The sequence below is a fragment of the Entelurus aequoreus genome, linkage group LG13 (genome assembly GCF_033978785.1).
Source record: "Entelurus aequoreus isolate RoL-2023_Sb linkage group LG13, RoL_Eaeq_v1.1, whole genome shotgun sequence".
NCBI classification, from domain to species: Eukaryota; Metazoa; Chordata; class Actinopteri; order Syngnathiformes; family Syngnathidae; genus Entelurus; species Entelurus aequoreus.
Window position 1 is genome coordinate 14,601,694 of NC_084743.1, and position 15,789 is coordinate 14,617,482.

At 36.0% G+C, this 15,789-nt stretch overlaps 1 protein-coding gene across 4 annotated transcripts in view; it reads right to left on the reverse strand.

The window, feature by feature from the left end:
• LOC133663775 (histamine N-methyltransferase-like) overlaps nucleotides 1–6,171 on the reverse strand; it is a 48,528-nt gene extending 42,357 nt beyond the window's left edge. Inside the window, exon 1 of one of the 4 annotated variants that reach the window (XM_062068479.1) lies at nucleotides 6,112–6,171. The gene's annotated coding sequence lies outside the window, so the exon portion shown is untranslated. Of the gene's footprint in view, nucleotides 1–5,895; nucleotides 6,004–6,107 lie in introns of those variants that run through there. The other 3 variants (XM_062068481.1, XM_062068480.1, XM_062068483.1) reach the window with 3 other exon arrangements.
• Between the last annotated feature and the right edge of the window lie 9,618 nt (nucleotides 6,172–15,789).

Sequence of the window (15,789 nt, forward strand, 5' to 3'; positions counted from 1 at the left end):
ATTCACATGTGAATAATGCTGTATAATAGACTGTATTTATATTATTCACATGTGAATAATGCTGTATAATAGACTGTATTTATACTATTCACATGTGAATAATGCTGTATAGTAGACTGTATTTATGTTATTCACATATGAATAATGCAGTACAATAGACTGTATTTATGTTATTCACATGTGAGTAATTCTGTATAATAGACTGTATTTATATTATTCACATTTAAATAATGCTGTATAATAGACTGTATTTATATTATTCACATTTAAATAATTCTGTATAATAGACTGTATTTATATTATTCTCATGTGAATAATGCTGTATAATAGACTGTATTTATATTATTCACATGTAAAAAATACCTAAGTGTTTGTTGTCTACTGTGAACAAACTGTGGTACCGAATTTCCCCGAGGAATCAATAAAGTACTTTCTATTCTATTCTATTTTCTCTCTACACTTTTATTTATATACTGAGACCCCAAGAGGGACAAGCGGTAGAAAATGGATGGATGGAAGGTTTCACCTGGAAGTACAAGTTCCGTTCCGTCTATTAATTGTCCATAGCGTTTCTACTCGTATGGATTCTTCATTCATCACTCCAAGCGACGTTTGTAAGTTATACAATATAACTAAAACAATTCTTACTTACTAAACTGTCCCATGTGTGATGTCGGTCGGAGGTTTTTTTTTATGCATATTTGTACATGCTAGCGTCGTTAACATGCTAACATGTTTACGAATGTCTGTGTTAGTGTTATTACCTTACAATGGCATTCTTTTTGGATAGTTATAGTTTCAGGGTAAATTCACCAAAACGTCACCGTGGAGTTATTGAGTCTGTCTAGCTGAATCGAAAGCTAGCTTCCGCAGCTAGTGGGTGCATGACGATGACTTCTGTTTTGTTTGATCGTCTGTTTTACTGCCCTGTTACATTTCCAAATATTTGCGAAACATATTTATCTGCGGCTAAAATATGTAAATATTTTTTTCTTATAAAATCTAGTGGGTGCGCCTCATACACCGGTGCGCTCTATAGTCCGGAAAATACAGTACTTGTTAGCAATAGCTGCTTCACTTTATGCTGCAATGCGGTTCCATCTACACTTCTTTAACTTTACTAAGCACCCATTTATTGGTGTTATTTAAAGCTAGCTATGCGGTTAGCTTAGCAATTTACCATGCCCGCTCCTCTCAGCGTGTAACATGTTTAGCCTCGGCCTCCAGTGATAATGCTACATGATAGTGACACTGAGGATACGAGGAAATGCAGTTTATTTGCCACAAGGGAGATGAGTGTAATTGGCTTATGGAAGCGGTTCCACACAATTTTTTTTTGTTTTTTTCCCAAAATTTTCGGGCCTTATGCAGATCCCAAATACATGACAGCAGGTACCAATAGAAACGTTTTTTGTTTTTGTTTTTATATATATATATTCATCACCATTATCACCATAATAAATTAAATGTGTTGCATATAAGATTTGTAGCCTTTTGGCTAATTTACAACCCCAGTCACTGGACTGCCTTTCTAAAAATATATATTCCAGATAAAAGAAGGATACAGTACGAGTTACACAGTCATGCATGGAATACAAATACATTATGCTGGCATTTACAAATTCATGATGACAATAAAAGAGCAGTGCAGATCACAAATGAGCACATAAATCTGTGTACATGTTGTACTACTGCAATAATAAACACATTGGTGAATGAATACATTAAAAACTGTGCCAATGTACTTCTTTTTTTACTTAACACTGCAAAGCAGTGCCATTTTAAACTCATATTTTCTTATTGATATATATATAACCTTTTTTTCCATATGTTCCTTTGTTTTCACACAAGACAAACTGTAGCAAACATGTAAAGGTAATGATGTCAATTTTTTTTTAGGGATATGATTAAATATAAGATGTACTTCTTTAAGCTTCGTCAAACTGTGATACGTATACCTAGAGTGGTACGCCAAAAAACTCCCTTGATTTAAGTCCAGTGTTTTATTTTCATGTATTCAAACACTGTGTTACTGTTCAAAATGTGTAATGTTACAGTGACCAAAACTATTAAATATGCCGGTTAAATAAAACATCTGCCGTGTTTTAGATGAATACTTACGCCTACTACGCTACTGTATTTTAATGTTGGTCATTATGGTGGTACTTGGTGAAAAACAAGTTTGAGAACTGTTTTTTTTTAAGCTATTGTTGAAGTGTGCAGATTCAACCACGTGATGATCCTTAATGTCATTAGTTGAGCAAACAACTTAACCAGAGGCATCCAAACGTTTTCCACTGAAAAATCAAAGCATTCAGGGGACATTTTTTTCATTTTCAAAAGCAATACTAATATATACACATACACACTTTATATATGTATATATACATTTAAATGTATGACCCAAAATGTTCTCAGTAAAAAAAAAAAAAAATGTTGTCGTATATAATTAGTTGTATTTATTATTACGCAACGTTTACATCTCTAGATCAACTTTAGGTGTATCTGTTGATATAAGGTAAAAAAGAAAAACAATGTTTTATCCCCCTTTTGTCAAAGAAAACCCTGTTTTTATGGGGAAAACCCCCCACAAAAAATGCAATATCTTTCCCCCCAAAAAACAAAAGTGGAATACGGTATTAGATGTGAAGTAATTGGAGCTTTAAATAAGTCAATAATTCATAACAGCATTGATTTTGATTCATTATTATGAGTTTAAAAAAAAAAAAAATCCCACTAAAATTATTAGCAATTGAAAAGGCTGCGCACTCATAAACGTGTTACAAATTAGTCTTTTTTTTTTTTTTCAAAGCTTAAGTCTCTCGATCAACTTTAGATCGTCCTGTCGATTATTAAATCATTACATTTTGTTTTTTTTTATCTGTTTGTTTTATGCCCTTTTTGTCATATATATATATATATATACACTACCGTTCAAAAGTTTGGGGTCACCCAAACAATTTTGTGGAATAGCCTTCATTTCTAAGAACAAGAATAGACTGTCGAGTTTCAGATGAAAGTTCTCTTTTTCTGGCCATTTTGAGCGTTTAATTGACCCCACAAATGTGATGCTCCAGAAACTCAATCTGCTCAAAGGAAGGTCAGTTTTGTAGCTTCTGTAACGAGCTAAACTGTTTTCAGATGTGTGAACATGATTGCACAAGGGTTTTCTAATCATCAATTAGCCTTCTGAGCCAATGAGCAAACACATTGTACCATTAGAACACTGGAGTGATAGTTGCTGGAAATGGGCCTCTATACACCTATGTAGATATTGCACCAAAAACCAGACATTTGCAGCTAGAATAGTCATTTACCACATTAGCAATGTATAGAGTGTATTTCTTTAAAGTTAAGACTAGTTAAAAGTTATCTTCATTGAAAAGTACAGTGCTTTTCCTTCAAAAATAAGGACATTTCAATGTGACCCCAAACTTTTGAACGGTAGTATATATACATATATATTATATATATATATATGTATATATATATATATATATATATATATATATATATTTTTTTTTTTTTTTTTTTTTTTTTTAATTATTATTATTATTTTTTTATTTTATTTTTTTTTTTCCCAAAAAACATTCTTAAAAGGGAAATATTTTCCCCAAAAAATTATTAAAAGGGAAATATTTGATGTGAAGTTATTGGAGCCATGAATATATCAATAATTCATAACAACATTGATTTTGATTCATTATTTTTTTTTTTAGCAATGACAACTTTAAAGAAAAATAGCTTTTAAAGAATTTTTTTTTTCTTTTGTCAAAGAAATCCGTTTTATGGGGAAAACCCCCCACAAAATATGCAATATCCCCCCCCCCCCATTTTTTTTCAGTGGAATATTAGATGTGAAGTAATTGGAGCTTTAAATAAGTCAATAATTCATAACAACATTGATTTTGATTCATTATTATGAGTAAAAAAAAAAAATACACTAACATTTTTAGCGATCCAAAAGGGTGCACACTCATAAACGTGTTAAAAATAGTCATAAATTGTTTTCTTCAACGCTTAAGTCTCTCGATCAACTTTAGATCGATCTGTCGATTATTAAATCATTACATTTTATGTTTGTTTTTTTTTGTTTTATGCCCTTTTTGTCATAGAAGACTTTGTGTTTATATAGCAAATGATATATATATATGCAATATTTTCCCCAAAAAAATTCTTTAAAAAGTGGAATATTTGATGTGAAGTTATTGGAGCCATGAATATATCAATAGTTCATAACAACATTGATTCTGATTCATATGTTTGTTTGTTTTTAGCAATGACAGCTTTAAAGAAAAATAGTTTTGTGTTTAATATTAGAATCAGAATAGTTTTGATTGCCATTGTTTGAGAATGGGTTCACAAACAAGGAATTGTTCTTGGTGCAATCCATCCATCCATCCATTTACTACCGCTTGTCCCTTTTTGGGTTCGCAGTGGCTGCTGGTGCAATCGTGCGACATAAAACACATATAACACAGAATAGGTAATAAAATTAGCTCGAGCTAGAGTCAACATTGCAACTTTTTCTCGTTACGATTCATCTGTTTGCTCTTTTATTCCATCTTTTTATGTTTTGATTAATAGTTTTATTAAAAAAAATTTTAATGGCCCATGGGCTGCACTTTGGACACCAAAGCACGACTTTGAGCCACATAGTAGCTTGTGCAGGTGTGCCTAATAATGTGGCCTGTTAGGCAGGGCCGGCCCGTGGCATAGGCCGTATAGGCAAATGCTAAGGGCGCCGTCCATCAGGGGGCGCCACGCCAGTGCCACAAATGTTGGAGAAAAAAAAAAAAAGAAAAAAAAAAAGTTGGTACTATTATTTCTAAATACAAAAAATAACCCCACGTTAATTAAAATGCAAAGTAAAGCCTATTTAATAGAAATATTATTTGTCACAGCACTGCGCCCCCCCCCCCCCCTCCCTTCCCATATCATGACTCTTTTTGGACGTCACCACATCAAAAAAATCAACACAGGATGTCAAAACGGCTAAAACTGTCAGGTGCCCAGGGAAGAAAAAAGAGAAAAGAAGAGGAGAAACGAGAAAAAGACAGAGGTAGCAGGTAGGTAACGTTAGCCTACATGAAATTATTTGTCTGTGATAGTAACCTGGCTTTTCAGCATTAAGCTAATGTTACATGATTCGGCAATTGCTAATCAATAAATAGCTAGTTCTGTTTTAACGGCGGGTTAATATTGTGGAGGGGGCTAATTGTTATGGAAAATAATAATGTAACGTAAGGTAATTACAGTAATCCCACCTTACATTCCTCAGGGACATTTGTATTAGATCTTTTAAGCAGGTGTTTTTTGTTTACATTGTTATTGCCTTCTGGTTAGCTAATGTTTGCTCTGCAGGTAATAGTCACTTTTCCACCCCTTTATATATTAGGTATAGTTGTAAGCCTAGTTGTTAAAAGTGCACACCGTTAATGTTAATTAAGCCATATCACATGAGAGGGAATGCTGTTTTTTAATTTGAGCACTGCTGTGATTCGGTTAAAGATAATCATAACATAACATTCTCATATAATATGTTAATTTGCTTTCTTTAAGTAAAAAAAAAAGGGGGGGGGGGCACGCCACCTAAAATCTTGCCTAGGGCGCCAGATTGGTTAGGGCCAGGCCTGCTGTTAGGGGAATACATTGTGCATTTAAATACTAATTCTACAATATTTTCCCTTAACCCACAGTTCAAATAGCAACTAGTAACTTAACCCACAGTTTAAATAGCAACTAGTAACTGCGTGGGTTAATTTGCTGGTTAACTCCAACAACACAAGCTTCGCCGATGACGTCATAGCGTCTCGTATCGGACGATGACTATTCAACGATGGTGGAACGTTGTTCGAACGTATTGATTATTAAATTAAATTAATGATGTTTTACCAACCAAAGCGACGTTATCGACGACGCGTCCGGGCGCACGTCGTCGTCGTTTGTTCAAAGAAAGGCGCCTTTACCCCGCGGACAAAGGCGGAAGTAGAAACAAGGAAGTGGACCGTAGAAGAAGATGTTGGTCACGTGGTGCAAACATTACGTCACACTAACATGTTGTTCGGGCGCAGGGTTTTGATTGAAAAAGACAAATGTTTGCATACTTACTGCGCGGCTGTGCGAGGTGCAGTCCGACTCCGAGCTGGAAGGAGCAGCTGTCAAACCCTCCCACTGCTTCTTAGCCACTGCCTCTTTTTCTGCAGGTTAAAGGTACCGTCAACACGTGTTTGGTTAATAAATCAACCAGTATGTGGATAACGTATCAGAACTATACAGATATTATATATATATATTTTTTTTTTTTACAAAATTAAAAACAGACCCAGCATATTTTGACTTTTCAGTACATATACTTAGTGCATGAACACCCCTGATGTTAAAAAATAGAATATCTTGAAATGAAGATAAAATAAAAGTAACAAAGTATAGCTAGTTAGGTAATTAGTTAGTTAGTCCATGAAAAACATAACAAATTAATTATATAACCATCATCCATCCATTTTCTACCACTTATCCTATATATATATATATATATATATATATATATATATATATATATATATATATATATATATATATATATATATATATATATATATATACATATATATATATACATATATATATATATATATATACATATATATATATACATATATATATATATATATATATATATATATATATATATATATATATATATATATATATATATATACACATAGGATATACTATACATATATATATATAGGCTATACTTTGTTGAAATGAAGATAAAATAAAAGTAACAAAGTATAGCTAGTTAGGTAATTAGTTAGTTAGTCGATGAAAAACATCCATCCATCCATTTTCTACCCCTTATTCCCTTCAGGGTCGCGGGGGGCGCTGGAGCCTATCTCAGCTACAATCGGGCGGAAGGCGGGGTACACCCTGGACAAGTCGCCACTTTCGATGAAAAACAAAACTAATTAAGTATATATCCATCCATCCATCCATTTTTCTACTGCTTATCCTATATATATATATATATATATATATATATATATATATATATATATATATAGGATGTACTATACATATATATAGGCTATACTTTGTTGAAATGAAGATTAAATAAAAGTAACAAAGTATAGCTACGTAGGTAATTAGTTAGTTAGTCAATGAAAAACATAACAAATTAATTATATATCCATCCATCGATTTTTTTACCGCTTATCCTATGTATATATATATATATATATATATATATATATATATATATATATATATATATATATATATATATATATATATATATATATATATATATATATATATATATATAAATATATATAAATATATATATATGGTAATTAGTTAGTTAGTCGATGTAAAACATAACTAATTAATTATAAATACATCCATCCATCCATCCATTTTTCTACCGCTTGTCCTATATATATATATATATATATATATATATATATATATATATATATATATATATATATATATATATATATATACACACTACCGTTCAAAAGTTTGGGGTCACCCAAACAATTTTGTGGAATAGCCTTCATTTCTAAGAACAAGAATAGACTGTCGCGTTTCAGATGAAAGTTCTCTTTTTCTGGCCATTTTGAGCGTTTTATTGACCCCACAAATGTGATGCTCCAGAAACTCAATCTGCTCAAAGGAAGGTCAGTTTTGTAGCTTCTGTAACGAGCTAAACTGTTTTCAGATGTGTGAACATGATTGCACAAGGGTTTTCTAATCATCAATTAGCCTTCTGAGCCAATGAGCAAACACATTGTACCATTAGAACACTGGAGTGATAGCTGCTGGAAATGGGCCTCTATACACCTATGTAGATATTGCACCAAAAAACAGACATTTGCAGCTAGAATAGTCATTTACCATTTTCTATATAGATAGAATTCACTGAAAGTCAAGTATATATATATATATATATATATATATATATATATATATATATATATATATATATATATATATATATATATATATATATATATATATATATATATATATATATATGAAATACTTGAGTTGGTGAATTCTAGCTGTAAATATACTCTCCTCTTAACCACGCCCCCCGCCCCAACCACGCCCCCCCCCCCCCCCTCACCTCCCGATATTGGAGGTCTCAAGGATGGCAAGTATGCAATACACCAGGGGTCACCAACCTTTTTGAAACCATGAGCTACTTCTTGGGTACTGATTAATGCGAAGGGCTACCAGTTTGATACACACTTAAATAAATTGCCAGAAATAGCCAATTTGCTCAATTTACATGTTATTATTAATAATTAATGATATTTATCTTTGTGGAAACACTGATCATCTCAATGATTTCTCACAATAAATATATATAGAAACAGATAAATATCAATATGCAACACTTTATTTTTATATTTTCTCTAAGTGCACATTTTTCAAATTGAACATTTTCAAATGATCACTTCTAAGACAGTCTTGTGAAATCACAATATCCCATTTTAACTAGCTAGCCACTAACATTTTTGAACAAATCATGAATTACTTTGCACCATGTTTGTACAAATAATAACTCATGTAAAATACAAAAGTAAACTCTCAAATTTTTAAATAAATCATGTCACACTTTGAACTGGACACCAAATCTGTTATCTGTTTCTTTGTCAGTTAGTGAAGACCAAGTCTTTAAAATATTTTATTGGACTTTCAAATTCTATTTGAGTTTTGTGTCTCTTAGAATTAAAAATGTCGAGCAAAGCGAGACCAGCTTGCTAGTAAATAAATACAATTTAAAAAATAGAGGCAGCTCACTGGTAAGTGCTGCTATTTGAACTATTTTTAGAACAGGCCAGCGGGCTACTCATCTGGTCCTTACGGGCTACCTGGTGCCCGCGGGCACCGCGTTGGTGACCCCTGCTATACACCTATGTAGATATTGCACCAAAAACCAGTCATTTGCAGCTAGAATAGTCATTTACCACATTAGCAATGTATAGAGTGTATTTCTTTAAAGGCCTACTGAAATGATTTTTTTTATTTAAACGGGTATAGCAGATCCATTCTATGTGTCATACTTGATCATTTCGCGATATTGCCATATTTTTGCTGAAAGGATTTAATAGAGAAAATCGACGATAAAGTTCGCAACTTTTGCTCGCTGATAAAAAAAAGCCTTGCCTGTACCGGAAGTAGCGTGACGTCACAGGAGCTAGTATTCCTCACAATTCCCCGTTGTTTACAATGGAGCGAGAGAGATTCGGACCGAGAAAGTGATGATTACCCCATTAATTTGAGCGAGGATGAAGGATTCGTAGATGAGGAACGTTACAGTGAAGGACTTGAGAGGCAGTGATGGACGTATCTTTTTTCGCTCTGACCGTAACTTAGGTACAAGCTGGCTCATTGGATTCCACACTCTCCTTTTTCTATTGTGGATCACGGATTTGTATTTTAAACCACCTCGGATACTATATCCTCTTGAAAATGAGAGTCGAGAACGCGAAATGGACATTCAGTGCCTTTTATCTCCACGACAATACATCGGCGAAATGCTTTAGCTACGAGCTAACGTGATAGCATCGTGCTTTAACTGCATATAGAAACAAAAAAATAAAGGATAGAAGGAAGGATAGATAGAAAATCAACAATACTATTAAACCGTGGACATGTAAATACACGGTTAATGCTTTCCAGGCTGGCGAAGGTTAACAATGCTGTGCTAACGACGCCATTGAAGCTAACTTAGCAACGGGACCTCACAGAGCTATGCTAAAAACATTAGCTCTCCACCTACGCCAGCCAGCCCTCATCTACTCATCAACACCCGTGCTCACCTGCGTTTCAGCGATCGGCAGAAGGACGAAGGATGCGTTTGGCGGCCCGGAGACGTAGGAAGTCAAGGTGAGGTCGGCAGCTAGCGCGGCTAGCGCGGCTAGCGCTCCAACAAAGTCCTCCTGGTTGTGTTGCTGTAGTCCGCTGCTAATACACTGATCCCACCTACAACTGTCTTCTTTGCAGCCTTCATTGTTCATTAAACAAATTGCAAAAGATGTCCAGAATACTGTGGAATTATGAAATGAAAACAGAGCTTTTTGTATAGGATTCTACGGGGTACCATAACTTCCGTTACTCTGACTTCGTCACGCGCATACGTCATCATACCGCGACGTTTCAGCCGGATATTTCCCGGGAAGTTTTAAAAGTCACTTTATAAGTTAACCCGGCCGTATTGGCATGTGTTGCAATGTTAAGATTTCATCATTGATATATAAACTATCACAAGTGTCTCAAAGGGCTGCACAAGCCACGACGACATCCTCGGTTCAGAGCCCACAAAAGGGAAAGGAAAAACTCACAACCCAGTGGGACGTCAATGTGAACGACTATGAGAAACCTTGGAGAGGACCGCAGATGTGGGTGACCCCCCCCCCCCACCCCCCCTCTTGGGGAGACCGGATGCAATGGACGTCGAGTGGATCTAGCATAATATTGTGAGAGTCCAGTCCATAGTGGATCTAACATAATAGTGTGAAAGTCCAGTCCATAGTGGATCTAACATAATAGTGAGAGTCCAGTCCATAGTGGATCTAACATAATAGTGTGAAAGTCCAGTCCATAGTGGATCTAACATAATAGTGAGAGTCCAGTCCATAGTGGATCTAACATAATAGTGAGAGTCCAGTCCATAGTAGATCTAACATAATAGTGTGAGAGTCCAGTCCATAGTGGATCTAACATAATAGTGAGAGAGTCCAGTCCGTAGTGGATCTAACATAATAGTGTGAGAGTCCAGTCCATAGTGGATCTAACATAATAGTGAGAGTCCAGTCCATAGTGGATCTAACATAATAGTGAGAGTCCAGTCCGTAGTGGATCTAACATAATAGTGTGAGAGTGCAGTCCATAGTGGATCTAACATAATAGTGAGAGTCCAGTCCATAGTGGATCTAACATAATAGTGAGAGTCCAGTCCGTAGTGGATCTAAAATAATAGTGAGAGTCCAGTCCATAGTGGATCTAACATAATAGTGAGAGTCCAGTCCGTAGTGGATCTAACATAATAGTGAGAGTCCAGTCCATAGTGGATCTAACATAATAGTGAGAGTCCAGTCCGTAGTGGATCTAAAATAATAGTGAGAGTCCAGTCCATAGTGGATCTAACATAATAGTGAGAGTCCAGTCCATAGTGGATCTAACATAATAGTGAGAGTCCAGTCCATAGTGGATCTAACATAATAGTGAGAGTCCAGTCCATAGTGGATCTAACATAATAGTGAGAGTCCAGTCCATAGTGGGGCCAGCAGGAGACCACCCCGAGCGGAGACGGGTCAGCAGCGCAGACCCGTCCCCAACCGATGCACAGGTGAGCGGTCCACCCCAGGTCCCGACTCTGGACAGCCAGCACTTCATCCATGGCTACCGGACCTGTGCCCGCCCTCCACAAGGGAGAGGGGGGCATAGGAGAAAAGAAAAGAAACGGCAGATCAACTTTAATGCACCTTATATATGAAAAAATATCAAAAATAGAGCATTCATCTGCAGTGCGCCTTATAATCCGGTGCGCCCTATGGTCCGGAAAATATGGTAATTGTTAACATTTGAAAAACATCCCATTTAAGATGACGTTATTAAATTGGAGATGAACTGGTTTCAAATACAAAATTCAATGTTTAATATTTCAGTCATGCATGACAACAGTAGTAAGCACCCTTGAAAGTGTGTCATCAGTCGCTGATTACATTTACCGCTCCCACACTTCCCACTTGCTGCACGCTAAAAACCAGGCAGGATTTAGGACAACAACCCAAAATAGACGCTAATTAGGTCAGCAAGTCCGTCTGATTGGAAATGAATTCTGCAAGGATTCACAGAGACCGGCTGAAGACTGGTTTCTATTGAAGTCAGTCCGCGGGAATAGTCGTGTTAATGACCAACACCAGCAAAAAGATCCCCCCGATACTTTCAAATGAGAACAATGTCGAACATCCTGCTTCTTTGCCTCTTTTTCCACAGTGCCAAACTATGAAACCTTAAACTATGACAAGGAAACATAACCGTATTACATCACTTTTCTTCACTTCGCTTTGTTCCGAGTTCAGTCCGGTCGGAATTTCAAAAGTCCTTTTATTAATTACGGGAGCTTGCGCCATCTTATCTGTCAGCCCTTCTTATGAATTGGCAAAAAGTTTGCCGGCGTTTGCTGATTAGCGATGTAATAATGCACGTTTGTAGCAGCCGGCCGGTCCTTTTTTCACGCGGACCGACCTAAGATTTGGCGACTTACCCTTGTCAGACATCAATCATCAGTCCTTTATAAATGTAAACATTGATTACCCTATGTGGGGGTGGGGGCGTGGCCTGCGGACCTGCAGCGAAGCGGGGTGTGCCAGGACCGGCTGCGAGATCAGCGACAGGTGCGTAGATGGCCCACCTGGGCCTGGTTGTCTAATCACCTGTCGCTCTGTTAAAAGGCAGCAGCCGGGGAGGGGAGTTGGGTGGGTGATGGAGCACGAGCGAGAGCGAGAGCAAGACAGACTACACACTGGAGAGATTGATTGATTGATTGATTGAGACTTTTATTAGTAGGTTGCACAGTGAAGTACATATTGCGTACAATTGATCACTAAATGGTAACACCCGAATACGTTTTTCAACTTGTTTAAGTCGGGGTCCACTTAAATTGATTCATGATACAGATATATTCTATCATATATACCAGGGGTCACCAACGTGGTGCCCGCGGGCACCAGGTAGCCCGTAAGGACCAGATGAGTAGCCCGCTGGCCTGTTCTAAAAATAGCTCAAATAGCAGCACTTACCAGTGAGCTGCCTCTATTTTTTTAAATTGTATTTATTTACTAGCAAGCTGGTCTCACTTTGCTCGACATTTTTAATTCTAAGAGAGACAAAACTCAAATAGAATTTGAAAATCCAAGAAAATATTTTAAAGACTTTGTCTTCATTTGTTTAAATAAATGCATTATTTTTTTTACTTTGCTTCTTATAACTTTCAGAAAGACAATTTTAGAGAAAAAATACAACCTTAAAAATGATTTTAGGATTTTTAAACACATATACCTTTTTACCTTTTAAATTCCTTCCTCTTCTTTCCTGACAATTTAAATCAATGTTCAAGTAAATTTATTTTTTATTGTAAAGAATAATAAATACATTTTAATTTAATTCTTCATTTTAGCTTCTGTTTTTTCGACGAAGAATATTTGTGAAATATTTCTTCAAACTTATAATGATTAAAATTTAAAAAAAATTATTCTGGCAAATCTAGAAAATCTGTAGAATCAAATTTAAATCTTATTTCAAAGTCTTTTGAATTTCTTTGAAAAAATTTAGTTCTGGAAAATCTAGAAGAAATAATGATTTGTCTTTGTTAGAAATATAGCTTGGTCCAATTTGTTATATATTCTAACAAAGTGCAGATTGGATTTTAACCTATTTAAAACATGTCATCAAAATTCTAAAATTAATCTTAATCAGGAAAAATTACTAATGATGTTCCATAAATTATTTTTTTTAATTTTTTCAAAAAGATTCGAATTAGCTAGTTTTTCTCTTCTTTTTTTCGGTTGAATTTTGAATTTTAAAGAGTCGAAATTGAAGATAGACTATGTTTCAAAATGTAATTGTCATTTTTTTTGTGTTTTCTCCTCTTTTAAACCATTCAATTAAGTGTAAATATCATTAATTATTAATAATAACATAGAGTTAAAGGTAAATTGAGCAAATTGGCTATTTCTGGCAATTTATTTAAGTGTGTATCAAACTGGTAGCCCTTCGCATTAATCACTACCCAAGAAGTAGCTCTAGGTTTCAAAAAGGTTGGTGACCCCTGATATATACTATCATCATAACACAGTCATCACACAAGATAATCACATTGAATTAGAGAAACCATTCATGTGCTTATTTTGTAGTAAACGATTGCTGAAAGGCACACGAAAGACAATTTATTGAAAAATAAAACATTATTGTCAACCTGGAAGAGCCTGGCATGTCGGTGATTGGTGGTCCGAAGAACCCGGAAGCGAGAGTCTTCCACACCCTATTTTTCCGGACTATAGAGCGCACAAAATCACAAAATTTTAGAAGGAAAAATATTTTTCCATATAATAACCGCATATATATAGGTTGTGAAATGAGTTATTTACACAGAAATCTTTCGTAAATGTTTATTTACATATGTTAATTGCTACCAACGGTGTCCGTAACACGGCAGTAAAACGGCTGATCAAACAAAACAGAAGTCATGGTCATGGACCCACTAGCTGCGGAAGCTAGCTCTCCAATCAGCTAAACAGACTCAATAACTCCACGCTGACGTTTTGGTGAATTTACCGAGGAATTTGTGAAACTGAACCGACACAAAAAGAACGCCATTGCACGTTAACAACACTAACACAGACGCTCGTAAACGTGTTAGCATGTTTGCTAATGCGAACGACGCCAGTTACATTACACTAAAATAGTATAAATTAATTTAAAAACTCTCCTACAGACTTCACACGCGAGACGGTTTAGAAAGTATGAATAGTTTTAGTTATGTTGTAAAACTCACTGTTGCTTAGTGTGATGAATGAAGAATCAATGCGAGTAGAAACGCTATGGACGGCTCGAAGACGGAACGACACTTGTACTTCCGGTTGAAAGCTCAATCTAAACAGAAGGACAATGCAGCACTTCCCGCACCTGTAGTGAGCAAACTCGTCCAAACCAGCAGTGTAGGAACCACAAACAGGAGTTATTTACACAGAAATCTTTCGTAAATGTTTATTTACATACATTAATTGCTTCCAAACGGTGTCCGTAACACGGCAGTAAAATGGCTGATCAAACAAAACAGAAGTCATGGTCATGGACCCACTAGCTGCGGAAGCTAGCTCTCCAATCAGCTAAACAGACCCAATAACTCCACGGTGACCTTTTGGTGAATTTACAGAGGAATTCGTGAAACTGAACCGACACAAAAAGAACGCCATTGTACGTTAACAACACTAACACAGACGTGTTAGCGTGTTAGCTAATGCGAACGATGCTAGCTTCATTACATTATGATAGCACATACAAATGTATATAAAACACTCCTACAGACGTCACACATGAGACGGTTTAGAAAGTATGAATAGTTGTAGTTGTATTGTAAAACTCACTGTTGCTTAGAGTGATGCATGAAGAATCCATACGAGTAGAAACGGTATGGACGGCTCGAAGACGGAACGGCACTTGTACTTCCGGTCGAAAGCTCAGTCTAAACAGAAGCGCAATGCAGCACTTGCAGTGTAGGAACCACAAACAGGACAGGAAGTGAAAACAAAATAAGAGCACAAGAAAGGAAGTGAACCAAAAACACAGGGAAAAAAACCACCCAAAATGTAAACAAACAATGGTCTGGCGTAATAACTATACTCACATCATGTAAGCATGTGTTTGTCCATTCACATACACACACATTTTGTGTGTCCATTCACGGACATACATACATGTGTGAAGGAAAACTACCGAGGGTCTTTCTTTCAGCTTCTTGCCATTTCAATTGTTAGCCCTTTTATCTTGTCTCTCTGCTTAATCTCCCAGCCCTTCACTCCTTCGTACTCGTTATTACCGAATTGGAGTCTGTCTCATCACCTTTGCACGGCCCCTCCGTTTACCCGCTGGGACCAGATGCCGGGTTGCTGGAGAGTTTAAATGGCGCTCGCTGAAATTACACCTCGCCTTTTGGATATATTCGCTCGCACCGTCCAGCGACTTCAATGTAGTCGGGAAATATTCGGT